The 26,542-nt window shown below is 44.8% G+C and overlaps 1 long non-coding RNA gene across 1 annotated transcript; it reads left to right on the top strand.

The window, feature by feature from the left end:
- Positions 1 to 1,552: 1,552 nt before the first annotated feature.
- LOC144693196 (uncharacterized) lies at positions 1,553 to 26,542 on the top strand. The gene is made up of 3 exons (XR_013579484.1): positions 1,553 to 1,753; positions 13,536 to 13,632; positions 26,475 to 26,542. It is a non-coding gene; the product is annotated as an uncharacterized LOC144693196 (long non-coding RNA).

Raw genomic sequence — 26,542 nt, 5'->3', positions numbered from 1 at the left:
GAATGCACTGCCTGGAAATGTGGTGGATTGAGGTTCGATTGAGGGATTCAAGAAGGCATTGGATGATTATTTAAATAGAAACAACGTGCAAGGTTACGGAGAAAAGGCAGGAGATTGACACTAAGTTAAAATGCTCAGAGAGCCGGTGTAGACACGAAGGGCCGAATGGCCTCCTTCTGCACCATAACAATTCTGTGATTATGAAGTTCAAATAGCTGATCTCTATATTTTAGAGGAGCACAGACTTAGTTGTGATTTGTTCAGAGTTGATAAAATAATGGAGGAACATGATTGTATTTATATAAACCAATTAGTTTGATTGTTTAGGTTAAGAGGACTAGGGGGTCACACTTAAAAATTATATAAGGTCGAGCAAGGTTAGATTTAGGGCATTGTTCAGAGAATAGAAAGCCTGTGGAATAATAGGGTAGCATAGTGATGTCATAGGCATCTTGTTTCATGGTTTCTATTAATATTTTAGAGGTAACTTTTAGTTTTTGGGAGATTCAATGTAAGGTCATTAAAATTCTGACTTTGCCAGACCACCTCAAGTAAGTTCAAAGGGTGACCCTGTGTTTATTCATTAAGGTCATAGTAGAAAGGAGAGAGCTATAAAATGGCAATTGAGCTTGTTTAGCTGGAAAACTGGACACAACCCCATCTTACTGAGGTGAGGGAGCAAAAGAGATAAATGTTAGCTACAACTTAAGCAGAGAAAATACTAATTTTATCATTCACTGCGCAGAATGGGTGGGAGCTCACGCTCAGTTTGGGGAGAGAGTTTGTGATGGGTAAAGAGGCTGGAAGATTTGCCTAGTTTCGAGCTACAGGAAGAAATCTACAGTAACTGTCATAGTGAACGGCAGTTATACATCATCGAGACCAACACTTGTAAGTAAATGAGAAGGAACAGAGTTCATATCAGACATACAACCTGAGCTGGAAAAACAGAAAAATCAACAACAACCCTAACAACATCACTAACCAGTGAAACAACATCAACAGCACCACTAATAAATGGTAAAACGTCAACAATGTCACCAGCAAGTAACACAATGTTAGCAACATCAAACATGACTCCCATAACACCAGGAGAAACACGCACAACATCACCTGTGCATTATGCTAACTCACTAACTGAGACTGATGAATGCCAATCCTATAAGATAGAGATGCAACATGCTACCACCTAAGCAAATGAATAATGTTTTTCTGAGAAAAGAAACAAGCTATAAAGGACTCTTAAGGTGTTCTGTTTATAAAAGTCGATTGTTTATCTTCAGTTTAGCAAAAAATATTAATGATTGGAACAATTATATTTATATAGAGGCATTATTTATTTAAAAAGAAAGAGAGATGTTATATTCTTGTATTATTCAGAATGAAATAGGAACTAATAGTTATGAGAATGCATATCCGGGTGCTACATTCACTGTCACATTGCAGCCTTGTGCCAAGAATTTTATGTGGCCGTGCGTGCGGGTGAACAGTGGTCCAAACTCAGTGTGAAATGGTGAGTGATGACATCAGGAGGGCTTCGCAATGTCAACATTTCGGTTGGTGGGCACACGTGAATATCAGAAGTGTGCCCACCGCGTTAAAGGGCCAATTAAGGCCATTAAAAGGCTAATCGTCCTGGATTTTGAGAGGCCTGTGCGCTTTTACGCTTGGTGCATGGGCCAACCGGGGAGGTGATCTACACATTTTTTCAACTTTCTGGATCCAGGACCAGAAGGAATAGCGAGGTGAAGAGGTAGGAATTTCAAATTGCGTTTTGAGTGTGTGAATTATAGTTTATTTATTGAAGCATTCTGTTCATTTACATAACTTTAGGAAGTTTAAGTCTTTGTAGAGGCTTTCTGCAGACAGGCCCCTTCATACTTTAGGTCAAACCTTTGCAAACATAATGTTTGAGATGGGTACTGTATACTCTGCTGGAGGAACCTCCTCAGATGAGGAGGACAGGGCAAGAAGGAAGAGGAGACCGGTTGGCTGCAGACAGCGTAACAGAGTCTGCCCTCAAGATCGAGAGGGGCAACCTGAAGGGGTCGAAGCCCAGCAGGCGTTGCGAGGGAGAAAGGGCAGGAGAAGGCGCCAATACCCAGCTGGAAGACTGCTAAAATCCAGCTACCTTGACATGATAGAGGTACAGTGCCGAAGAAGGCTCCGCCTCTCCAGAGAAACAGCCAGCTCTATTTGTGGCCCTGAGATAGCCTCAAACTGTGTAGGTAGCCAGCCAATGCGAGTGGCTCTGAAGGTCACAGTTGCCCTAAATTTTTATGCCCTGGGTTTATTCCAGGGGTCTGTGGGAGATCATTGCGGAGTGTTGCAATCCGCAGTGCACAGCTGCATCACACCGGTGACAGACAGCCATGGGTCTTTGTGAATAGAAAGGGGTTCCACTCTCTGAACATTCAGATAGTGTGTAATCACCAGCACGAGATCCTGCAGGTTTCTGCCAGGTATCTGGAAGCTGCCATGATGTGCGCATTTTACGGTACTCACAGGTTCCAAGGCTGTTCATAGCTTCAGCACGGTGGATGGCTGGCTGCTGGGGCACAAAGGATATCTGCTGAAAAGGTGGCTGATGATACATGCGCAGACACCCAAGGATGCCTGCAGAGGGATCATGCCTCCACAGGGGCCATCATTGAGAGGACAATAGACCTCCTCAAAATGAGGTTTCATTGTCTGGACTGCTCAGGAGCATCTCTGCAATATCCTCCAGAAGGCATTTCCTTTATAGTGGTTGCTTTCTGTGTCCTTCACAATCTGGCTCTCTCAAGGTGGGAGCAGATGGATGGTGAAGACAGCAACGTTCTTCTAGTGCTGAGTCTGAGGAGGAGCCTGCTCAGCCCCAGGATCATGAAGAAGATCCAGCAATGAGGATGCTTATGGGAGCCAGGGAAACCAGGGAGGCCTTGATTCAGAGGAATTTCCAGTAGGATTCCAAAGTCAGGACTCCAAATCTTTGCAAATTGTCACCCTATTGCTCAGGGCTGATGGGGCCCTCCTGGCAATGTTTCCTCCTCTCCCTCCCTCTGAAATACACTTGGCAGCCCAATTGATGTATTACACCGAGCTGCAGGCATCCTCTTTAACTATGACATAAAGCACAATAAAGCCATTTGACATGATGTCACATTTTAATAGTGATGTGTGATAGCTACATACAACATTACACAAGTGACAATGAGAAATGATTCACCCATGAAAGCCCTTCTGTGATCATAGTGACAGAAATTTCCGCATATGAGTGCAATGTCTATGTGCTTCCCTCTCGCCAGCAGCTGACTCTGATGCCCCGTCGGCCTTGATGACTTTGGCGGTCAACCTCTGGTCGCCGTGCATATGTGGGCCCCTAAGGGCGGAATAGTCCAGTGCCATGGCTGGGCATTCTTCAGTCATCGTGGTCTCCTCAGATGCGACAGTCACTGGTAAAGGGAGGAGCTGCTGCCATCATCCGGAGCACCATGAGGAGCCCCCAGATGCATGGAGCTGCAGGTCATCTGCCAACATGAGGTTTGTTTGAACCTCCCTGCTCACTAGAGATGGACAGGCAGTTAGCAGAGTCACTAGGTGCCTCATCCATCTCTGACATTGGCAGTGACCTGCTGTAGTCACTGCCAGTGTGTGGGCGTGCAGATCTGAATGCAACCCCAGATTCTGGAATTGCCGCTGCATGAGAGTTGCTGATCACTCTATGGAGGATGCTGTGTGTCCTGAGCTCCAGCTCAACACAGTGCTCACATTCTGCATGGAGTCCTCCAGTACAGAGACCCATGGCACACAGACCCACAGGGATCTCTGCAAGATCTTTACATGCATCCCACTGGACGTCCAACATTTGCCGCCTTATAGATGATTCTAGAGGCTCATCATCTGCCTCAGACTTAGCATCGTCCTAGTCTCTAGCAATTTTCCGACCACCAGTGCCCTGGGGCCTCTCTGCCTCTGCCAGCAGCTCAAGCAAGTGTAACATGCCTTCCCCAGTGTTCATTGCCAACTGTCCTGGAACACTCAATCCCACCGATGTGTCTGTATTTGAGGTGGTGCATGGTGCAGAGAGAGGATATGACATGGGTACATCTGGCTAGACATCATCCTCCAATGTCAAGGGTCTTCTGGGTCACTCTGCGGTCCGGAGCATGTTCCATCTGAGGGAGGGAAAACATATTGAAGTCTCCATCAGTATTTATGAATCACAGCACATTCATTCTGGTTGCTTCTCAGATTTGAGATCTGGGTAAGCAGTGACTTCTGAATGGACAAGTCTAGGGGACTAGTGGATTTCACTGTTAGTCTTATAACCGCTGCCCTACATCTCTCATGCCCTCCCCCAATCTCTTCCTTGTCCACTGGACTCTTAACCTCCTCTGAAACCCCTGCCTCTCTGCGCCCAGTGGACCTCGCTCCACGCTCACATGCCACCTCCAGGATTTGCTCCTCCACCAGAGTTGGCACCACCAGTTGAGGGACTCAACCATCGGTTCATCTTCACTCCTGGCCATTGTGACTTCTTTTCTCCTGTAAGGACAATAGTGCTTTCATGAATCCCCCCTCTACATGCCCGAACATTCCGTCATCCTCCCCATAGTCGCATGTTTAGGTGCCCATCACATTGCAGGACTTCCCCCTTCCATACATGTCTGCCATCCTGTCTACTCACATGTAGTCTTTAAGGACACAGGAAGATGTGCCAACTTAAGCTTGGTGCTTTACAGCCAAGAACCCCAACAAGTTCAGGCACACACGATTATATGGGGAGTCAGTACTCACCCTGGCAGAGCGCAGCAGGGCATTGACCCTCTTCCTACACTGCATCCAGATCCTTCAGGCTACACCACAGCCACTGACTAGAGATGCCACCTCTGACCATGCCGTCTTCATTTGGTGTGGAGGGCTACCCTTGCCGTTTTGCAACAGCAATATCTCCTGTCGATCACTGACAGTCTCCAATAGAACCTGCAGGCAGTCATCCAAGAAGCAGGGGTCCAATTGGCTCCGGCCATTTCCACCACGTTTAGCATGGCTTCTGGGTCCAGAAGACACTGCTAATGTCCCGGGCACACTTTTTGCTCACTTTCTCGCCACAGTTGTCTGCCCCTTTAAAGAAGACAATAGCTCTCTGCCACAGTTCCTCTACACATAGCAGCCTTTAGGGAGCTGCTTTTAAAGCTGCAATTATTCTGGTGTCCGCCCTTTCCTCACGCACCCCTCCCCCCCCCGGCAGTGCTGGGCCTCTCTCAGAGCGAGTTTCACGCTGGCTGGCTGTTAATTGGCCATCCAGCACATAATGTCTCTCAGGGGCTGATTGGGGGCGGGACTGGATTTCACATCTGCTTCCGGTCCTGCCAATCACGCTCGCCTGATGAACCAAAAATTCAGGCCAATGTATCATGGAGAGCTGAAAGAAATAGACTCAATGAAGCTCTGGCATTTTGAATTTAAAGTGTGAATATTTCTAACTCTTGGGAACCAGAAGACGTAACACCTGCTAGTTTTGGGATTCGGATTTGTAATATCCTTATCAAACTGATGGCTTAAGGAATACACAATTGTACCTACAAATAAATGGAACTGCTAGGATTCAAAGGATAAAAGAACAAGCAGAAATTTATCAGCAGCCCAGATTTTGAATGAATGGCACCTTTCATTACACGTACATTTTGCTACAAACTTTCTATGGGCTTTTGCACTGGAACTTACAGTGATTATGAAACTATTTTGGACAGTGCCCTCTACAGATCTGGGACCTGTATGAACAGGGCAGGAAACTGTGTATCTCTTCAGAGTGAAGAATCCTAACTGAGACACGTGGGGCTTGATATTAACCCAGAGACAAGAGGGAGGAGGGCGTGCTAACTTGGGGTTGGGAAACCTGGAAAGATGGATTTCCTGCAGATCTTGCCAAATTTAATGGCAGGACCTGATTAGCATTTTCCCTATTTCCAGGCTGCAGCTAGCCAGATTGGGAGGTTTTCTGGCAGGTTGTCAGGCAGTTAGGCCTTCACCATCAAGCTCCAGCCAAGGAGCGGAGAAAAAGGAAGAGAGGGATGGAAAGATTGGAGAGTTAAAAGATTGGAGTCCAGAGGAAAGATTTGGATCCAGAGTTGGGCCAGATCAGAGGTTAGAAGGCAGATCGAAGGCTAAAGCAAGGGAATAGATTGGAGGCTGGAAGGCAGATTGGAGGCCAGAACAATGGGCAGTTCAGAGGTCAGAGGCAAAAATAGGGGTCTGGAGTAGGGGGGGTAATATTGGATGCTGGATGGCAGATCAGAGGCTAGGTTTGGATAAGTAGGAGGCCCAAATGGAGGACATTGTAAGTATCGGAAGGAAGATTAGAGCCCAATTGTTGAGGAGAGAGGGTTCGGGTGAAGGGAGATTTAGAAATCTAAAGAGGAAGGTTGAGGCATCAGAACAGTATAGCATTGTGGGTAAAGGCAAGTAGAGTGGGACAGGAAGGGACAGAGAGTTGAACAAAAATTGTACATCAGTGAATAAAGTCATTGCAGGGAATAGAAGTAAAATTAAATTAAAGGTTCTTATCTGAATGCACGAAACATCTACAATAAGATACATGAACTGGTGGCGCAAATAGAGATAAATGATTTAGATCTAATTGCCATTACAGACATGGCTACAAGGTGATCAAGTGTGGGAAATAAATATTCCAGGGTACACAATATTTCAGAAAGACAGACAGAATGGCAAAGGAGGATGAGTGGCTCTAATTGTAAAGGATGACATAAGGATATTAGCGAAAAAGGATCTGGCCTCAAGATCATGTAGTTAAATTAGTATGGGTGGAAATTAGGAATAGCAAGAGTCAGAAAACACTGGTGGGAGTAGTTTATAGGCACCCTAACAGTAGTTATACTGTTGGGCAGAGCATTAAACAGGAAATTATTGGAGCTTGTAACAACTGTAATAACTGTGGGAGACTTTAACTTTCATATAGACTGGGACAATCAAATTGGCAAGAGTATTCTAGAAGATGAGTTTGTAGAATGTTTTTGTGACAGTTTCTTGGAGCAATACATTGTGGAACTGACTAGGGAAAAAGCTGATTTAGATCTAGTATTGTGTAATGAAGCAGGGTTAATTAGTAATGTCGTAGTAAGAGATCCACTGGGAAATAATGATCATAGTATTAATGAATTCCATGTTAAATTTGAAAGTGATGTATTCCAATCATAAACAAGAATCTTAAACTGAAACAAAGCCAATTACATAGATATGAGGGGAAAACTGGCTGTGGTTAATTGGGTAAATAGACTAAAAGGTATGGAGGTAAATGGACAGTGGGAAACATTTAAAGAAACAATTCAAAATGTTCAACACAAATACATACCAATGAAAAACAAAAACTCAGCAAGAAAGACCCATCTGTGGCTCACTCAGGAAGTTAAGGATAGTATTACATTAAAAGAAGAGGCTTGCAAAGTTGCAAAAAACAGTAGCAAGTCTGAGGGAGTGTTTTAGAAACCAGCAAAGGACCACAAAAACATTGATAAAAAAGAAAAAAATAGAATATGCGAGCAAACTAGCCAGGAATATAAAAACAGATTGTAAGAGTTTTATAAGTATATAAAAAGGAGAGTGCATAAAGTAAATTGTGGTCCCTTAGAAGCAGAGACAGGAGAAATTATCATGGGGAATGAGAGAATTGTTATGACATGGCAGATGATGTGTCCCAGGCAGACCAAATCAACAAGGGAAACTTGGTCACATTAGCACAACAGTTTTGCAATTTGTATTTATTACGAGAAGATGTATGCACTGAATTCAGAAGTAATGAGTCCACCAAGACCTTTAGAGATTTTAAAAATTAAATTTAAATATTTATTAACAAAAGAAAAGATTTCAAGCACATAGATAAGACTACAATTACTTAATACAATAACAAACTCTAAAATTCTTAATTAACCTGATTCGCACCCCCTTTAAGGCAACAGTCCAAAATAGATTTTACATTTTAAAAAGCCAGCAAGTTAACACAGTACCCACTTGACAGTGGAATTCCAAATGGTTTTCTCCAACTTCAGTTACTGAACACAGCAGACTTATGCACAAATGGCTAGAGGCTTCTTCAAGGCTGTTTCACACACTCCTATTAGATCTTACATGGCCCCCAACATAGCCTTTCATTCTCCTTTATACATGTTTCTCTCTCTTTAATATGTAAATTCCATTGTTCCATATGTCTTTAGAACCATACCTTTCCCATACTATAAAAACTTTCACGTTGCCAATGTTGTTAGTAACCTTTGGGAAAAATAAACACACTGCTTGCTTACCTGGCTAATTATAAACATACTAACATCCTTTTGAAATCCAAACAATCCCTTTACTTATCTAAAAATGCAAATTCCCTTCACACTTTATATGCTAAGATAGCATCCAAGTTTACACATTAGCATTTCAAGTACATTTCTACACCTAGCTTCTTTTGATAATTTCAAGTTTGCGGTCTACCTGACTGCAAATGTAATTGATTCACACAGACAGAACCATCTACACTCACATCCATAAACCTGCTTTACAGCAAACCAGAAAAATATTATGAAAATTATTATACTTTCGTAACAAAATGGCAGAGATTGAACAAATATGTTGTGTCTGTCTTCAAGGTGGAAGGTACAAGTTTCATACCAAAAATAGACAGTAAAGTATTGGAGAGACTTAAGGAACGAAAATCTGACAAGTCACCGGGACCTGATAGCCTACATCCTAGTGTTCTAAAAGAAATAGCTGCAGAGATAGCTGATGTGCTAGCTATGATTTTCCAAAATTCCTTAGATTCTGGAATGGTCCTATTTGATTGGAAGTTGTCAAATGTTACACTGCTTTTTAAGAAAGGACGGAGAGAGAAAACAGTGAACTATAGGCCAGTTAGCTTAACATCAGTTGTTGGGAAAATGCTGGAATCTATTATTAAGGAAGTCTCAACAATGCACTTAGAAAAGTATAGTATGATTATAACAAGCCAACATGGTTTTACTAAAGGGAAATCCTGTTTGACAAATGTATTTGAGTTTTTTGAGGATATAAGTAGTAGGGTAGATAAAGAGAAACTGGTAGATAAAGAGAAACCATTAGATCTATTAAAAACAGAAAGTGCTGGAAAAACTCAGCAGGTCTGGTAGCATCTATGGACAGAGAAATGGAGTTAACATTTTCAGTCCAATATGACTCTTCTTCAGAATCAGATGTATTATACCTAGACTTTGAAAAGGCATTTGATAAGTTGTCACACAAAAGCTTAATAAGGGCTTATGGAATTGGGGGTGATATATTAGCATGGAAAGAGGATTGGTTAATGGATAGGAAGCAGAGAGTGGCATAAATGGAGCTTTTTCAAATTGGCAGGCAGTGAACAGTGGAGTGCCACAAGGATCAGTGCTGGGACCTCAGCTATTTACAATCTATATTAATGACTTAGTTGAAGACACAGGAGGTAATGTACCAACACCAAGCTAGGTGGTAAGGTAAGTTGTGGGGTGGACACAGAGAGGCTATAAAGAAATATAGAAGGTTAAGTGAGTGGGCAACAAAAAGCCAGATGGAGTATAATGTAAGGAAGTGTGAAGTTACTGAGTTTGGTCATAAGAATAGAAAAACAATATTTTTAAAAGGTGTGAAATTTGTTAAGTGTTGATGTTCAAAGAGACTAGGGTGTGCTATTACAAGGAACAAAGAAAATTAGCATGCAGTTGCAGCAAGCAATTAGGAAGGCAAATAGTATGTTGGCCTTTATTGCAAGGGGATTGGAGTACAAGAATAAAGAAGTCTTGCTACAGTTGTACAGGGTTTTGGTGAGACCACATCTGAAATACTGTGTGCAGTTTTAGTCTCCACATTTAAAAAAGGATATACTTGCATTGCAGGCGGTATAGTGAAGGTTCACTAAATTGGGCCCCTTGATGAGGGGGTTGTCCTATGATGAGAGGCTGAGTAAATTGGGCTTACCTTCTCTGAAGTTTAGAAGAATGAGAGGCAATCTCATTGAAACCTACAAAATTCTGAAGGGGCTTGATAGGTGATGGCTGGTGAATCTAAAACATGGGGGCACAGTATCAGGATAAGGGGCTGATCATTTAGGACTGAGATGAGAAATTTTTCTTTCCAAGGGTCGTGAATCTTTGGAATTCTCTGCCCCAGGGGGTTGCGGGTGTTTCATCATTAAATATATTTAAGGCTGGGATAGACAGATTTTTTTGTCTCAGGGAATTAAAGGAAATAGTGATCGGGCAGGAAAATGGAGTTGAAGCCTGAGATCAGCCATAATCGTATTAAATGGTGGAGCAGGCTCAATGGGCCAGATGGTCTACTCCTGCTCCTATTATTGTGTTCTTGTGATCATAAGATTGTGCTCTGGGTGGGGGTGGTGGGGGAAGTAGATCAGAAGACTCAGGGTCAAAATTAGAACGGTCTGGGTACATAATTGCATTGGGTTGGTGAAGCAGGTATACAGGATCCAGCAGGTAGGTGGAGAGGCACTTACTTCCTGGATCCATAAGTCCTTGCCTCCTTTTAGCTGCCAGGTTTCTCAGGACTCAAAAACTCAAATGTTAAATTTTAAATGTCGGTTAAAAAGAGGCATGCAGCCTCATAATATTCAAATTGCTATCTTATTGCTTGCAAGTGATTTGGTTGCCCATCCCCTGTTCCTCTCCCATTGAAACCTGAAGTTAGGGTGAGGAGTCAGATTTTCAACGTTTGAAACTCCCACCTGACCCAAACCTGCCCATTTATGTGTATTAAAATTTCCCGCACAGAATCTGAACCAGCAAGTGTAAGTTAGAATAGTAAACTCAATGCCAAATACAGAAAACGATATAAGTGGGAAAGAAAGATGGGGATTAAGGGAGGCAGATAGAAGGGACAGAATGATAATTTAAAAAAATACATTCCTTTATTTCTTCTAATCTTCAACATTAACTAAAATCTGAAGGAATGAGACTCCATACTTGCAGTGTCAGGGAGGTTGTTTGGCAATAGTTAAGACTTACTGCACCATTCAAAATTCATTTAGACTGGAAAGGACAAGCCCTAACATTTCCTGGCATGTTTGGTGGATATCTGCAACAAAAGTACAGAAATTTCACGCCTTTCCATGCATTTGAGTGCCAAGTTTCTCGGTGATTCTCTAAAACAATCCCTGAATTTTACTCAATCACTTCAGAATTATGAACTATTTGTTTACCATGTTAGCAGAAGCAACTTGATCATATTTGCATATCAACTCAGGTTATTTACAATATACAATTATCAAATCTAGGTTATACACACTCAGTGGTGCCTCAGGATATTGTCTCATTACATTTCCCACTATCTGATCTTTATTGCAGTACTTCTTATAACAGTGCAGTTATTGTGTCATATCCTATTTCCTTAAACATAGCTATTTTCGGGCTGTTCAAGGATGGGATTCAAAGTTGTTTTAGAAATTACATCCTCGTCTTGGGTTCTCTTCACATTCACACATTTCAATCTTGGAGGCTTTTTTTCTGCCTCTGCCAGAAGGTCAATAAAGTTTACGCTTCCTTTCATTCTCATTCTCTTGGCTTCAGTTATAACAATCATGAGCAGGTTATCATTTTATTAAAAAGTGAGTGATTTTTCAGACTTTCAATGGTAGCACCAATGGCTTCTTTTCCTAGCCCAACCTCTTACAGAATGTAACCTCACCAAAGGCACCTAAGAAAACCAGGCGGTTATTATTAACTCTTAAAATTCAGAACCTTTAATTTGTTTATACAAAGCGTTGCACTATATTGCAACATAGCAATGTCTTACATTTGATGGTTTAACTCTCTGATTACTTATTTACCAAACTTTTTTGCAATGATTCCAAATATATGGGAAACACCTGTGTTTATCATTTTTTGACTGAATGTAAGCTATCCCAAAATGTATGATTGTCAGGACAAAAATCATTGCAAAAATCATTCCAAGCACCAGTCTCAAAGAGTACAGTAGACACCTGAGTAGGATCAGATTATTTTTGCATGGACTGAAGGAGCACTCCTGCTGCTCCTGGTCCAACTATCACAATATATGTTCAGCTGGAGCCTCAAAAATACATATGTGGTAAGAAATTCTTCAGAAAATGGCTAAAAATTAAGTTTATATATGGTTATCACTGAGGCTGAATTGCCTTATTCAACTTTGAACTGAGGTTCAAACCCCATATCCCATCCAAAATCCATTTTTATGTAATTTCACTCTCTGTTCCTCCAAAATATTTATTTATCATTACCCCAAGAGTTGATATTTTCAATCCCTCCCATATTCATTCCTATATGTTCAACCTGGCTCTTACCAAGCACTAAATCTTATTCACCCATCACCTGATGTCCTTTAACATTCTGTCTCCTGGGGATCAAATTCAAAATGTTTGCTTCTTTACAATCATTTGCATGATCTCAATCACCTCTTCTTCTCCAGCCCTACAGTGCATCTCATGCCCTTCTTATTCCTACTGTGGGCTACTATGCATCTGCCCTTTATGGCTTTATTCATAGCAGGGCTTTTAGCCTCTTTGTCTTACTCCTTACTTTCCCATTTTTAAGAGCCTTCTCAAAACCTATCTTTTTCACTGCACCTTTGGCCAACTGTCCCAAGTCGCATATTATTTGATCTGTCTCTCTTCAATGTGAACATCCATGGGAGAATTTATTATGTTTAAGGAGCTATACAAGTGCATATTGTTATTTAAATACATGTTGGTGAGAAGACACTTTCTAAACATTCAACTGCTTGATTTTGACTGTCACACATGTTTGAGAATTATGGAACTGGTGATATTTAATAGTTTATTTTACACAAAATAATTGAGTGCAAGATAGCAAATTGCATCCCAACTCGCCACATAGCGATGTGTATAGTAGCACCTGCTGGGGAAAATATTTTTTGGTTTATTTTCTGTCCCCCCATTTCCTGAAGCTGACTCTTGAGTGTTTCAGGGGTTTGGTTTGTGACAATTACCAGCCATGTAGCAATTCACTCATATAATTCTGTTATTGTTGTTTTGGTCTGGTATGTGGTAGTCACGGTCCCAGACTTACTAATAAGGCTGGAGGTGGTACTGTTAGCAAGCTATCTTTTATTCAACATTATGCTAACTATTTACAAAGTAGTCTCTACACGATGCTTTACACAGAACTATCTCTCTGCATACTCTGTTATCATGGTTATCATGTGATGTTACATCACTGATGATGTAGATTATATATTTACATATTCAACATTAACTCTTTATACTACAATAATCGTATTACATGTGTGAAGTGAGACATTGGCTGGGATTTTACCAGGGGTGGAATTTTCCGCTCCTGTCAGTGGCTGGAACCGTAATGGGCGGGGGCATAAAATTTGGAGTAATGGCAAAAGTCAGTTTCCTGGCAGCAGGAAATTAGTTTGGAATTCTGTTTGCCTGACTTTCCCACTGATCAATGTCGGGAACCACACTTGCATCTCATGAATGCTCATTAAAAAGTCAATGCGTTGGTATTATGTTCTCCCTCCAGATTAAGCGCCCGCCAGCAGATAATTAGGACGGGCTGTTTCCTGACCATATGTAAGTGGCATGCACCTGGTGAGCTTCGTTTCATCAATGGCTTCGAGGTATGTAGACAGTTTTTTTGCCTACATTTAACAGTGTTGCTGTGAGATTTCTCAACAACTAGTTGTGCAAGTTGTGCCAAGGCTGGGCACGGGAGGCAAGACCAGCGGGGAGGGGGAAGGCAGAGGCAGGACAGGGGGAGGTGGGATAGTGGAACACAGGAGGGAAGGGGGAAGACAGGTGTGACTGGGGGTGGCAGTGTGGTAAATGAACAGAATAGAGCAGTGAAAGACCGTCCTGGGGCAAGAGTTATAAGAATGTCCAGGGAGGAGCCACAAATTGCCCTGGGGCTGAGGCCATGTTGTCAGGGGGGGAGATACGGCAGATTGTTCTGGGGCTATTCGGGCCATGCTAGAGGGCTCTGCATGGCACATATGTCCTGGTCCCGGTCTTGGGCAGGGGAAAGCGTCTCTGGGCAGTGACGGTCATGCAGAGAATGGTGTGTAGGGTGTGGTTAGTCACCTAAGGCATTTGGCCCTGACAGTTAGAGTCAAAGTACTGGGAAGCAGAAGGCACAGTTACATTGATGGGAGGCATTTGGATTCTGTAGGTCAGCAAATTCAGAGACATGGGGGGCGGGGGGGGTTATTGTATGGTGTCATGGGTGGGTCTCTGAAAGTGAGGGTGCAGTTGGCCTCGAGAAAGAGAGGGGTGAGATCTACAAATGGCATAGTGTCATCAATATTGAAGGGAATGGGGTGAGAACAGGGATATCTACATGCACAACAACCAGGTCAAGGGTAATGGGGGAGGCTGAATAGTTACAGGAGGGATGGGAATTAGGAGGCAGTGACTGTGGAGGAGGATGGGAGGAAGTTGGTGGGTGACAGGGGGAGGTTGGAAGGTATTGGTGGCACTCACGAAAGTTAGCAGCATTATCTTCATCATTACACAGTAATGACGCAGTTGGAAAAACAAGTGTGAAAAAAATGATAGGGGAGGGGTCTCAAGGTATCTGTAAGGAGTTCTCCACTACAATTTTGGGCCGATTGAAGGGGCACCTTAATAATTATGTGCTCATGACATGGTGAACAAGGCTGAGCTGAGTACTGTTTTCATGTGTCATATGCCCATTGAAGGAGTATTGCTCCTTTACTCATGGTGTGCATTCATGTGGCAACCCATTAAGGTTTGGGGCTACATTTGAGTTGGTCTGATTGGGCACCTGCCCCTGACAGAGGCATGTAAAAAGGGAAGGAGGATCAAACAATCAAGGTCCATGGCTGCTGGACAGAAGCTACATGCTCTCTACAGTCCTCAATATTCTCATTTTAATAGTCATGGCTTACGGGGCACAACATTTACAGCCATGACATTAGTACAAGGTGAGACTAGTGTCTAGGCTAATGGAGGCAAGATGACTATAGGCTGACTGAGGGTTACAGCAAATGGGTGTATGCACCCTGATCAAGAGCCTCTTTGTTAATGCGCAGTCATGTCAAATGCGTGTGCTCAGCTACTTGTGGACATTTTGGCTGTGCTACAGCTGCAAGGGGTGGCCTGAGGATGCCATATCTGGAATGAGGGCAGGCCTAGGGCTTCACACTAGCTTCCTGGCTTGGAGATGGAGGGAAAGCATTCCAAGGAAAGATGCAATCATGTCTTTAATCTATTTGTCCACAGATACAAAGAGGAGTGCAGAATGCAGGCTTCAGGCAATGCTGCCTTCCTAATAGGTTTGATATGAATGAGGAGAGGAAGAACCCATATGGCACAGCTCAGGGAATCTGAGGAACAAGAGCCAATGGGGCCTCAGGATGACCCAGATGCTGACGAGGAGGGACCAAATCTGCAGAGGCATTTGGTGCGACCAAGGGTCTAAAGAAGATGCCATTCATAAATGGAGATGAGTGAAAAACAGTGCCTTTGCTTGTCTAGGGATGTGGTGGCTCATATTTTCCACATTCTCCGCGAGGATCTCACGCTTCATGCCATTCGCTCTAAAGGTAACTGCCACACTCAACATTTTTGCCAGCAGATCATTTCAGGGCTCTAGTGAGGACTTCTGCGGAATCTCACAATCGTCCACTCATAAATGCATAAGGAAGGTGACTGATGCCCTTTTCGAGAAGTGCGCCATCATGTGCAGTTCAGCTTGGATGAAGCAAGCCAGGCTGCCAGAGCTATGGGATTGGTGTCATGTCCAGCTCCCCACAGGTGCAGGGCGCCATCAACTCCACACATGTGGCCTTAAGAGTTTCCCTGGCAGCAACCAGCAATATTTATTAATAGAAAAGGATTCTATTCTCTGAACGTTCATCTGATCTGTGATCACTGAAAGTATATAATGCATGTTTGTGCGAGGTGCCCTGGTAACTCACATGACTCTTACATCTTGAGTCATCGCAGGTGCCACAGATCTTTGAGGGTCCTCAGTGCATTCAGATTGGCTCCTCAGTGATAAGGGGTACCCCCAAAAGATTTTGCTAATGACACCCATTTCTCATCCACATAATGCATCTGAGGAGAGATATAATGCGGCACATTCTGCCACAAGGTCCTTAATAGGGCAGACCACTGGCTGCTCAGACCGGGGAACAACAAGAAACTCAGTTTAGAGCAATAAGCCTGGGCCCACCCCCAGCCCATGGGCCCTGATGTTTGGCAGTGTCTGCTCCCCTCTCTCCAGACCTTGTTTCCTACTCCCATCCCTTGGAAAGAGGACCTCCTGCCTCTCCTGGAGGAGAATCTCTAGGAAGGCCTCGCTGAGCTGTGGAGCAGATGTTTTGCTTCTTTTAGTTGCCATGGTTTGCCTCTTCAACACAACACCTGGGCTGTAGAGAGTGAATGTGTGTTCTGGTGCTGTTTAAATATGGCAGCAGGACCTTTCACCCCACGAGGTAACGACGGGGTGGACGAATCACCGCCCGCTTCACCGCAAGATTCGATGAGCTCCTCGCTGATGCATAAATAATGAGCTGAAAAGTGGAAGATTGTGCGCAAATGCCTGCCCTGCCGCCCAGAGGGAATCACACTGATTTTCCTGCCCGCCACCGCACTTAGACTCCAGAACAAAAAATTCTGCCCCAGATCTCTGACGACAGTCTGCGATGCGGAAAGCATCAGGAGGGAAGTCTGACAACTTCCCATCGCCATGGGATATTTCTAAAGGCAGGAATGGCAGCAGCTCAGCTGTCTGCCAACTCGAGGCAGGCAGCCAATCAACTGGTCTATTAAGAATCATTTTACGCCCCTGCTTGCATTTCACCAGTGCTGGAATACCCCCCACTGTATGGGGAGACTGCCGGTTATATTGAGGCAGCCTCCCAGCAGCTTCCCGGGGATGTCTTCATTTCTGGATGCTCAATGGCCCACAAAGGGGCCCCTGGCAGCAATGGCTGGCACCATGGCTCTGCCACCGTTGCTACAGGGTTCACTCCTCTGATCGCCTGGGCCTGCCTGCCTAGTCCTGACACCTTCAGAAAATTTCTTCCTAGCCCTTCAAGGGCACCTCAATATAGAGGCACCATCTCCTTTCCTTTGCAGCCTCAGCAGTGGCCACCTCTGTTGGTGCCACTGCTGAGGCTGTCATGCTGCTGACCCTCTGATTGTGACGGCAGTTTGGAGTGCAAGCCACCATCTTTAATGAAATGGTGGTCCTGGTGGTGGCTTCTTAATTAGCTGCTGCCGTTACAATATCCTCTGCGGTCCCACATTTGACTGCACAAACTTGGGATGTGCATTTGGTTCCAGCGGTGGAACCCGTGGCGTGCCAGTAAATTCCAGTTACTGAGTGTCAGCAGGTTAGAATAGTGGGGGCACTACAATTTGGTCTTGGTGCCCCTTGTTCACAGATGGAAAAAGGGCCAAGTGCCTGATTGCTCTATCAGGAGCCTTACTGGAAGGTGCATGTGTGTGAATTCTACATACGTACGAACATACGACTTAGGAGCAGGAGTTGGCCACTTGGCCACTCGAGCCTGCTCCGCCATTCAATAAGATCATGGCTGATCTGACTGTAACCTCAACCCCACTTTCCTGCCTACCACTGAGAACCTTTCATCCCCTTGTTAATCAAGAATCTATGGGGAATATTCAAAGATTCTGCTTCCACTGCCTTTTGAGGAAGAGAGTTCCAAAGACTCATTACCCTCTGAGAGAAAAAAAATTTCCTCACCTCTGTCTTAAATGAGCGAACCCTTATTTTTAAACAGTGACCCGAAGTTCTAGATTCTCCCACAAGAGGAAACATCGGGCTGTTACCTCCGAGCTCCAGCATTGGATTTGGGGGGGTACCCCAAAGATGCATTGGGGAATCCCTCTAGGAAGTTCACAGGCAAGGGTTTGCAGGGCAATTGCCCAGAAGCACACACTTCCTCTGGAGAATTGCGCTGTGCTGGGAACCATCCGAAAATGCGGTTTAAATCGCAAACTTTGGATGGTTCCGCCAGTGTTACACCAATAGTTACCCAGGAAAAGTTAGAATTAAAACCTCTTCTAACTTCTGGTAATTATTGTAAAGTCCCAGACCGATCCCTCCCAGGGGACTCCCCCACAGCCCTGACCCCGCCAGGGGACTCCCCCACAGCCCTGACCCCCCCACCAGGGGACTCCCCCACCTATGACTCCACACCCGCCGACACCCCCATGGGATTCTCCCCACCCGCACGGGACTCCTCACCTGACAACTCCCCCCCACCCACTGCAGGCCCGACTCTTACCCCCCGACCCGACCCCTCACCCCCTCATATCCGACCCACCACCACCAATGTTGGGGCTGCTCCTGATATCTGAGCCCCACAGCCCCCCACCCCACCGAATGTCCGGATTGCTCCACCCTCTCCCGATGTTCGACAACCCCCCCACCCCCACAGCCCCCGATGTCCAACCCACTCCACCCCATGAATATCCAGTCTGCTGTACCACCCCTCCATGTCTGACTCCACCCCCCCCAGCCCCCCAACACCCGAATGTCCAGCCCGCTCCACTCCCTCCTGATCTCCGACCCATCAGCTTTCCCAATGATCGAACCCCGCCCTCCCAGCCCTCTCAATGTCCGATCCTCCACCCCACGAATATCTGGCCTGTTGCACCCCTCCCGAAGTCTGACCCCCCCAAACCCTCCAGATATCCGGCCCACTCCACCATCACCTGATGTCTGACCCCCCTACCCCTCCCGATGTCCAACCCCCCACCCCATGAATGTCCAGCTCGCTGCACCCCCTTCTGATGTCCGATCCCCCCAGATCTCCCAATGTCTGACCCCCCACCCGCCACCCCCATGAATGGCCGGCCCATTGCACCCCCTCCCGATGTCTGACCCCCCCAAACCATGCCAAACGTCCGGCCCGCTGCACCCCTCCCGATGTCTGACTTCCCCCACACCACCCCCAATGTCCAACCCCATCCCCACCCAACCTCCGAACACCCCCGCTCCCCAAATCCTCTTCACTTACCTTAGGCATTTAGCTTCTCCCTCACCTGTCAATTTCAATGGGTCCTTTAAACTTACCTGCCTAACGGCAGCTAGTGCTGTAAAAAAGGGGCGTGTCCTCCTTCAATTCAACTCTACTAGACTTTGACGCTGGACTTCGGAGACAGCTGCACTGCCTGGATCTCGCCCAGCCTGAGTTGGAAGGTTGGGCGAGACAGGCATGGAAGAAATTTGGGGTAGGTAAGTGGGCACGGAGTGGCAATCCAACGTTGATTGCCACTCCGAGGAAGTTACAGCCCATCCTCTCCACATCCACCCTGTCAAGGCCCCTCAGGAGCTTAAAGGTTTCAATCAAGTCACCTCTTACTCTTCTAAACTCCAGTGGATGCAAGCCTAACCTGTCCAATCTTTCCTCATAAGACAACTTGCCCAATCCTGGTATTAGTCTAGTAAACCTTCTCTGAACTGCTTCTAACGCATTTACATCTTTCCTTAAATAAGGAGACCAACATTGTATACAATACTCCAGATGTGGTCTCATTAATGCTCTGTATAACTGAAGCATAACCTCCCTACTTTTGTATTCAATTCCCCTCACAATAAATGATAACATTCTATTAGGTTTCATAATTACTTGCTGTACCTGCATACTAGCCTTTTCTGATTCATGCACTTGGACACTCAGATTCCTCTGAATCTCAGAGCTCTGCAATATCTCACCATTTAGATAAGCTTCTTTTTTATTCTTCCTGCCAAAATGCACAATTTCACATTTGCCCACATTATACTCCATTTGCCAGATCTTTTCCCACTCACTTAACCTATCTATGTCACTTTGTAGCCTCCTTATGTCCTGTTCACAATTTACTTTCCCACCTATCTTTGTGTTGTCAGCAAATTTAGCAAGCATTCCTTTGGGGTCTTCATCCAAGTCATTTATATAAATTGTAAAAAGTTGAGGCCCCAGCACTGGTCCCTGTGGCACACCACTCGTCATCCTGCAAACCAGAAAAGGACCCATTTATGCCAATTCTCTGCTTCCTGTTAGCTAGCCAATCTTCTCTCCATGCCAATATGTTACCCCCTACAGCATGAGATTTTATTTTCTACAATAACCTTTGATGTGGCACTTTATCAAATGCCTTCTGGAAATCTAACTACAGTACATCCACCGGTTCCCCTTTATCCACAGCACATGTGACTCCTTCAAAGAACTCCAATAAATTGGTTAAACATGATTTCCCTTTCACAAAACTATGTTGACTTTGCTGGATTGCCTTGGACTTTTCTAAGTGCACTGTTATAACATCTTTAATAATAGCTTCTAACATTTTCCTTGTGACAGATGTTAAGCTAATTGGCCTGTAGTTTCCTGCTTTCTGTCTCCCTTTTTGGATAACGGAGTTACATTTGCTATTCTCCAATCTAATGGAGCCTTCCCCAAATCTAGGAAACTAATGCATCATCTACCTTACTAGCCACTTCTTTCAAGGCCTTAAGGTGAAGTTCATCCGGATCTGGGGATTTGTCAGCCCGCAGCCCCAACAATTTGCTCAATACCACTTTCCTGGTGATTGTAATTTTCCCTGAGTTACTCCCTTCCTTCTATTACCTGATTTACAGCTATTTCTGGGATGTTACTTGTGTTCCCTATAGTGAAGACCGAAGCAAAATATCTGTTTAACTCATCCACCATCTCTCTACTTTCCATTACCAATTCCCCAGATGCATTTTCTATTGGACAAACACTCACTTTGTTAACTGTTTTCTTATTTAAATATCCATAGAAACTCTTACTATCCATCTTTATATTACTAGCTAGCTTTTACTCATACTCTAATTTTTCTCTCTTTGTTAATATTTTTGTCATTCTTTGTTGCCCTTTATGTTCTTTCCAATCTCCTGACCTGCCAGCCGTCTGCATAATTATATGCCTTTTCTTTAAGTTTGATACTGTCTTTAACTTTTTTAATTAACCACAGATGGTGGGCCCTCCCCTTGGAGTTTTTCTTTCTCATTGGAATGTATATATTTTCTGTGTATTCTGAAATATCCCTTTAAATATCTGGCACTGAACCTCTATTGACCTATCCTTCAACCTCATTTGCCACTTCACTTTAGCTAGCTCTGTTTTCATGCCCTCAGAACTGCCCTTATTTAAAGTTGAAATACTAGTCTTGGACACACTTGTTTCTCCCTGAAAATGAATGTTAACTTCAATCATATTATGATCGCTGCTACCTAGGGGTGCCTTCACCATGAGGTTTTCAATTAATCCTATCTTGTTGCTCAATACCAGGTCTGGTATAGCCTGGATGAAGATGGGATTAGATTTCCATGTGATGGCATCTGTGATGGAATAGGAAATGGATGCTTTATGGATTTCATGAAGTCAATAATAAATTGCCAAAATCACTGTAATTGTACTTGGCAATGGTCTCAGAATGGAGACAGTTGGCTTATGTCACTATTAACACCGATGATCAGTCTATTACGGCTTTACACCTGTTGGCAGACATGGCACCTGCCTATTTCATGAAATAAGCATCTTTTAATATACAAACTGAAGCCCTATGATGTACTTTTAGAATAGAACTTCTTATCTGACCAGTTCCACTGCTGGTAGAACTGAAGATGCCCTAGAAAAGTTAGTTTTAAATAGTATTCGTGGTGCCAGGAGCAGCAGGACTGTTCATTCGGTCCTGGCCCAGTGTCACACTAGGATTTTGCCCTTCATGATCCCCAAACTACTTTTTGTGCTTTTGACCCAGTAGCTTCCAGGTCTGCAGATTTTTAAAAATTTATTTTTCCACAGTGTATGGGCATTGCTGGTTAGGTCAGCATTTGTTGCCCATCTGTAATTGCCCTTGAGAAGATGCTGGTGAGCCACCTTCTTGAACCGCTGCAGTCCATGAGGCATAGGTACACCCACACTGAAGTTAGGAAGCAAATTCCAAGATTTTGACCAGTGACAGTGAAGGAACGGCGATATATTTCCTAGTCAGGATGGTGTGGCTTGGAAAGAACTTGCAGGTGGTGGCGTTCCCATGCATCTGTTGCCTTTCTCCTTCTAGGTGGTAGAGGTCGTGGGTTTGGAACATCCTGTCGAAGGGGATATGGTGAGTTGCTGCAGTGCATCTTGTAAATGGTACACACTGCTGCCACTATGCATTGGTGGTGGAGGGAGTGAATGTTTAAGGTGGTGGATGGGATGGCAATCAAGCAGGCTGCTTTGCCCTGGATGGTGTCAAGCTTCTTGAGTGTTGTTGGAGGCAAGTGGAAAGTATTCGATCACATTCCTGACTTGTGCCTTATAGATGGTGGACAGGCTTTGGGAGTCAAGAGGTTAGTTACTCACCACAGAGTTTCCAGCCTCCAACTTGCTCTTGTAACCACGGTATTTATATGGTTAGTCCAGTTCAGTTTCTGGTTAATGGTAACCCCCCAGGGTGTTAATATTGTGGGATTCAGCACCTGTAATGCTATTGAATGTCAAGGGGCAATGGTTAGATTCTCTCTTGTTGGTGATGGTCATTTCCTGACACTTGTGTGGCACAAATGTTATTGGCCACTTACCAGCCCAAGCCTGGATGCTGTCCAGGTTGTGCTGCATATTGACACAGACTGCTTCAGTATCTGAGGAGTCGAGAATGGTGCTGAACATTGTGCAATCATCAGCGAACATACCGGCACTGACCTTATGATGGAGGGAAGGTCATTGATGAAGCAGCTGAACATGATTGGACATTATCCTGAGGAACTCCTGCAGTGATATCCCAGGACTGAGATGATTGACCTCAACAACCACAACCATCTTCCTGTGTGCTAGAACAGATCTAGCAACTCAAGATCTAGCAACTCAAGACTGGGCATCTATGAGGTGCGGTGGGCCATCAGCAGCAGCAGAATTGTATTCGAACACAATCTATAACCTCATGGCTCGGCATATTCCCCACTCTACCATTACCATCAAGCCAGGAGATAAACCCTGGTTTAATGAAGAGTGCAAGAGGGCATGCCAGGAGCAGCACCAGGCATACCTAAAAATGCGGTGTCAGCCTGGTGAAGCTATAACACAGGACTACGTGTGTGTCAAACAGCATAAGCAGCAAGTGATAGACAGAGCTAAGCGATCCCACAACCACCAGATTAGATTTAAGCTCTGTAATCCTGCCACATCCAGTCGTGAATGCTGGTGTACAATTAAACAAGTCACTGGAGGAGGAAGCTCCACAAATAACCCCATCCTCAATGATGGGGGAGCCCAGCACATCAGTGCAAAAAATGAGGCTGAAGCATTTGCTACAATCTTCAGCCAGAAATGCTGAGCGGATGATCCATCTCGGCCTCCTTCAGAGGTCCCCAGCATCACAGATGCCAGTCTTCAGCCAATTTAATTCACTCCACGTGATATCAAGAAATGGCTGAAGGCACTGGATAGTGCAAAGCCTGTGGGCCTTGACAATATTGCAGCAAAAGTACTGAAGAATTGTGCTCCAGAACTTGCCGCGCCCCTCGCCAAGCTGTCCCAGCACAGCTACAACACTGACATCTACCTGGTTATGTGGAAAATTGCCCAGTTATATCCTGTACACAAAAAACAGGACAAATCCAACCCAGCCAATTACTGCCCCATCAGTGTACTCTCCCTCATCAGTAAAGTAATGGAAGGGGTCATTAACAGTGCTATCAAGTGCCACTTGCATAGCAATAACCTGCTCACTGATGCCCAGTTTGGGTTCTGCCAAGGCCACTCAGCTCCTGACCTCATTACAGCCTTGGTTCAAACATGTACAAAAGAGCTGAACTTCCGAGGCAAAGTAAGAGTGACTGCCCTTGACATCAAGGCAGCATTTGACCAAGTGTGGCATCAAGGAGCCCTAACAAAACTGAAGTCAGTGGGAATCAGCAGGAAAACTCTCCACTGGTTGAAGTCATACCTTTTTTTTATTCATTCACGCGATGTGGGCTTCACTGGCTGGGCCAGCATTTATTGCCCAACCCTAGTTGCCCTTGAGAATTTGATGGTGAGCTGCCTTCTTGGACTGCTGCAGTCCATGTGGTGTAGGTACACCCACAGTGCTGTTAGGAATGGAGTTCCAGGATTTTAACCCAGCGACGGTGAAGGAATGGCGATATATTTCCAAGTCAGGATGGTGAGTGACTTGGATGGGAACTTCCAGGTGGTGGTGGTGTTCCCATCTATCTGCTGCCCTTGTCCTCCTAGATGGTAGTGGTCGTGGGTTTGGAAGGTGTTGTCTAAGGAGCCTTCGTGAATTCCTGTAGTTCATCTTGGAGATGGTACACACTGCTGCTACTGTGCGTCAGTGGTGGAAGGAGTGAATGTTTGTAGATGTGGTGCCAATGAAGCAGGCTACTTTGTCCTGGACAGTGTCAAGCTTCTTGAGTGTTGTAGGAGCTGCACTCATCCAGGCAAATGGGGAGCATTCCATCACACTCCTGCCACACTTGGTCAAATGCTGCCTTGACGTCAAGGGCAGTCACTCTCCCAGCTCTTGAGTTCAGCTCTTTATCCATATTTGGACCAAGGCATCCATTGAGTGGCCCTGGCGAAACCCAAACTGAACGTCAGTGAGCAGGTTACTGCTGAGTAAGTGCTGCTTGATAGCACCATCGACAACACTTTCCCATCACTTTGCTGATGATTGAGAAGACTGATGGGGTCGTCATTGGCTGGCTTGGACTTGTCGTGCTTTTTCTGGACAGGACGTACCTGGGCAATTTTTCACATTGCCGGGTTGTAGCTGTACTGGAACAGCTTGGCTAGGGGCGTGTCAAGCTCTGGAACGAAGTCTTCAGTACTATTGCCAGAATGTTGTCAGAGCCCATAGGCTTTGTAGTATCCAGTGCCTTCAGCCAATTTTTGATACAATGTGGAGCGAATTGAATTGGCTGAAGACTGGCATCCGTGATGCTGGGGACCTCAGAAGGAGGTCGAGATGGATTATCCACTTGGCACTTCAGTTTGAAGTTGGCTGCAAATGCTTCAGCCTTGTCTTTTGCACTTATGTCCTGGGCTTCTCCATCATTGAGGATGGGGATATTAATGGAGCCTCCAGCTCCAGTGAGTTGTTTAATTTTCCAGTGCCATTCATGACTGGAAATGGCAGGACTGAAGAACTTACATCTGATCCATTGGTTGTGGGATTGCTTTGCTCTGTCAAGCACGTGCTGCTTATGCTGTTTGGCATGCAAGTAGCCCTGTGCTGTAGCTTCACCAGGTTGACAACTCATTTTTATGGATGCCTGGTGCTGCTCTTGGCATGCACTCCTGCACTCATTGAATTGGGGTTCATCCCCAGCTTAATGGTAATGGTAGATTGGGGGATGCTGGGCCATGACGTTATAGATTGTGTTCAAGTACCATTCTGCTGCTGCTGATGGCCCACAGCACCTGAGTTTTGACCTGTTAGGTCTGCCCAGTTTTGACCTGTTAGAACTGTTCAGCATGGTGATAGTGCCATGAGACCTCACGGGGTCTGGACTCAATGTTAAGGACTCTTGGGCAACCCCTTCCTGACTATATACCACTGTGCTGCCACCTCCGGTGGGTCTGTTCTGCTGGTGAGATAAGATGTACACATGGATAGTAAAGGTATTTGTCTGGGACATTGTATGGTGTGATTCTGAGAGTACAACAATGTCAGACTGATGCTCGAGTAGTCTGTGGAACAGCTCTCCCAATTTTGGCACTAGCCCTCAGATGTTAGTAGGGAGGACTTTGCAGCGTCAACAGGACTGGGTGTACCTTTCTAGTTTCTGGTGCCTAGGTCAATGCTTGCTGGTCCGTCCAGTTTCATTCCATATTGATTTTTCTGTAGTGGTTTTATATAACTGAGTGGCTTGCTAGGCCATTTAAGAGTCAACTACATTGCTGTGGGTCTGGAGTCACATGCAGGCCAGACAGGTAAGGAGGTTGATTTCCTTCCCTAAAACCAGAAGGGTTTTTAATGAAATTGCCAATGGTTTCATGGTCACCATTACTGAGACTGGCTTTTATTTCCAGATTTATTAATTGAACCTTAAATTCCGCCAGTTGTTGTAGTGGGATTTAAACCCATGTCCCCAGAGCATTAACCTAGGCCTCAGGATTACTAGTCCAGTGACATTACCATTATGCCACTGCCTCCCCATTGAGCCGGCCTGAGCAATCTTGTGCCTACAACTTGTTGATTCCATTTAAATGAACCTGGGTGTTAAAAATAGCTCCCATCCCTTCATTATTCGAACAGCTAATGCACTCTGATGGTTGGCCACGCAAAAGTTAAAATCGACACAGAAGTTAAATTGTTGGTGCAGAATGCAGAAATCCCTTTAAAATAAAATCAAACTGCTTAAATATGAGGTATATTTAAGGGTATGGGGAATAAACAGAGGAGAGCAGTTAGCTCCTGTGGATAAAAATATATGGTGCATGCTTTCGAGGCTGAATTTTCTGTTGTGTTGTAGCATTCCATAGTTCCATGACTGCTGGACATGTAGCCACCATATAAAGGGTGTCAAATTTCCCAACCAGG

The sequence above is a fragment of the Cetorhinus maximus genome, chromosome 18, assembly GCF_964194155.1.
Source record: "Cetorhinus maximus chromosome 18, sCetMax3.hap1.1, whole genome shotgun sequence".
Taxonomy (NCBI): domain Eukaryota; kingdom Metazoa; phylum Chordata; class Chondrichthyes; order Lamniformes; family Cetorhinidae; genus Cetorhinus; species Cetorhinus maximus.
The sequence above is the reverse complement of the archived record's forward strand: the minus strand, read 5'-3'. Positions and strand labels throughout refer to the sequence as shown.